Source organism: Lycium barbarum, chromosome 2 (assembly GCF_019175385.1).
Source record: "Lycium barbarum isolate Lr01 chromosome 2, ASM1917538v2, whole genome shotgun sequence".
NCBI classification, from domain to species: domain Eukaryota; kingdom Viridiplantae; phylum Streptophyta; class Magnoliopsida; order Solanales; family Solanaceae; genus Lycium; species Lycium barbarum.
In genome coordinates, this window is record NC_083338.1 from 138,026,806 (window position 1) to 138,029,765 (window position 2,960).

The window sequence follows — 2,960 nt, forward strand, 5'->3', positions numbered from 1 at the left end:
TAAGTATTGCTATTCTATTGGCTTGCGTTTTTCTCTTAGCTTCTTTGTAATGAGGAGGCGGTATCCCAAAGTCGATCCTCATCTGTTGGATATTAATTACTTTATTCATTTCAGGTCTTCTTAGTCACATTTGGATGTACTTTTCAATAAAAGGTAAGTAATATATGTTCAGTCTATTTTTCTTATTTAGGTATAAATATTTATGTTTATTTGAGTTGCTTTTGTTTGTCGAAACTTAGGATTTCTATTTTCTTTTTTCCATTGTCACTGCCAGAGCAATCTCTTTTACACTCTAGTAGTCATCTAAAAATATATTCAGCACAATTCTACTCCACAGTTGCCAAACATTAAGAAACATAATATCATTATCAAGCCATCTTCATAAACGGTGTCAAATACTGAAAGAACATAACCAAGGAAGCTGAAGCTTTAACCACTTCATCTTCATCTTAACATTAATCTAGTTCACCATGTTTCATCTTTTTCACATTTGAAGATGAACCAACACCCTTTATTTCCCCATTTTGACATTAACCAGCTCACCATTCTTCACCTTTTCCACAGGGAGCTCGAAAATACTCAATTCACATCAATCCAGATTGTATAATTTGAATATTTCAAGTGTTATTTAGGAAGATTTACCCCAAGACTCATATGGGTCGTCACGGAAAGAAGGGCAAACTCATATGAATTTCATCTTTGAGTTTTCTTTCCTTACTATCTGTCCCCTCCGATTTAGCACATAATACCTGCAGCAAGAACATAAACATTATTGAAAACAAGCACAACTGTTGTAGAAACTGAAGAAATACTCTTTGAATGTAAAGGAAGAAGGAGAAAAGTGTGATGCCCAATTTACACGCAAAATATAAAAACAACAGCAATTGAATTTCATAACGATGATGGATGGAGAAAAACCCAACAGCGGGAAAAGATGAAGGGAAAAGAGAGGAAAATATGGGCAAAATCAATTTACAGAGAAACATACATATGAAAAGATCTGATGGAAATTGAAGCAGCTCCACACATACGAAAATATGTGAATTCGCTCCTAGAAGGCAATGACAAAAATGTTAAGAGCGAGATAAAACCAATGGTGAAAAGAGATATGGTACGTGGCTTGTAGAAAATTGGTTAAATTCGAGTTGGGTTTTGATAGATGAAATTTGGGTAATTTTGGGGGGTATTATTAAGAAGAAATTGAGTATGCATTCAAGGTATGACAATGGTTCTCTCTGATTATACAGTAGGCTCTCAGGTCGAACTTCAATTATCTTAGGCGAGGAAGATGATTGGAAGCAGAGGGGTCTCATCGTGTTACATCTCGAAGATTTTCGATCGTTGCATTGTGAGCATACTAATGCGAGCTTAAGGTAAATATGAAGTCCTTACGGGATTAAGGAGAGTATTAGATAGCTTAAAGTGAGTACCATAATATTCTGAAGTCATGTGAGTATGTGAAACTAAGTTCGTTGAAGGAAGTGGAATGTAAGTCATTTTTGGAGAGGTTTTCGCTATAATTGAGCTAATATTTATTTAGTAATATCTTGAGGAGGGGCTATGAGGCCTCTTGTATAGTTAATGAAGTGTTAATAAGGTTCCATAAGGATTGAAGGTTGAACGAACCGACGAGAGAAGCTTTCGGAAAACTGTGGGTTGTATGACAACTTATACGGACCGTATAAGTTATACGACCCGTATAAATGGTCCGTAGAACCATGGCAGAGAAGGGTGTTTCCATGGTGGGATCATACGGTCCATTTATATGGACCGTATAAGTTATAGGGACCATATAAATGGCCGTATAACTTGGTCGGGCAACTTTGTTCTTTTAATATAAATAGATGACCCTTGTTCTTATTTTTCATTTTTACACTTCTCCCAAACCCTTGAGAGCTCTAGAAACTTCTCATACATATATTGGACCAAACCCAAGAGAAATCAAAGATCAAGAGGCAAGAATCAAGATATCCATGTGTTGGAAGACTCACTAGGGTTAGTAGACTTCAAGAATTTCTTTGGTATTGAAGCTAGGGTTTTCATACAAGTGGGTAACTTGATCCAAAGCTCATTCCTATGAGATAAAAGGTTAGTTTTCATGTCTATTTCATGTTTTTAAGCATGTTGGTTGTTGAATGACTTGGGTGAGGGAAGAAAGTAGAAAATAGAGCTCAAATGTAGAATTTATGATATTCTGAGTAGTAAACTAACTTGAGTCATGATTCTTAGTATGCTATGGATATAATCTTGTTATGAAGGGTATTAATGATGACAAGAAAATGTTGTATACAATTGTGCATGGGGTTGGTGTAGAGTTGTTGATATGAATTGAATATGAGAATGAATTTTGAGACTTAATGGAATATGACTACTTGATTATGATATTGTGGATGTTATTGTAGTAATTTGGAAGTTGTTTTGCCATATGGTGGAAGTCGATGAAATAGGGAAATGCTACCCAATTTTCGTTAACTCATGAATTATTCTAGTTTGAATTTAAGAGTGTCTTTAAGACTTAATCTTGGTATGAATCCTTTTTAAATGTAGATCTCTCAAGCTTTGGAGAGGAACGTTAAGTAGTTAAGGAGACGAAAAGGTATGTGGGGCTAACCCTTCTTTCTTAAGGCATGATCCCATTGATGTATACCTTCATGTAAAATCCATAGTATCTTCCACGATGATTTCATTCCTAGAATCACTAAAGCTCATGATTCTTGATATTCTCACGAAACCATTGGTCTCATCCTATGATAGTTGATCCTCTAAGGAAGGATATAATGAAAGTGATGATGATGATATATATATATATATCAAAGTATGATTATTAAGAACACCGAGCTTATATGACCGGGTGTGATATCTATCGCGCGCGCACCACTGCAGTTGGGTACGGATAACACTGAGAGTTGGTAGGGCCAGGTATGTACAACACTGAATCTTTTCATGGTCGGGTATGTAAG

At 35.7% G+C, this 2,960-nt stretch overlaps 1 long non-coding RNA gene across 1 annotated transcript; it reads right to left on the reverse strand.

Annotated features, from left to right (window-relative positions):
* Positions 1–219: 219 nt before the first annotated feature.
* LOC132622842 (uncharacterized) lies at positions 220–1,636 on the reverse strand. Its single transcript, XR_009576023.1, has 2 exons — positions 989–1,636; positions 220–749 (listed from the first exon to the last, which is right to left on the reverse strand). It is a non-coding gene; the product is annotated as an uncharacterized LOC132622842 (long non-coding RNA).
* Positions 1,637–2,960: the final 1,324 nt, after the last annotated feature.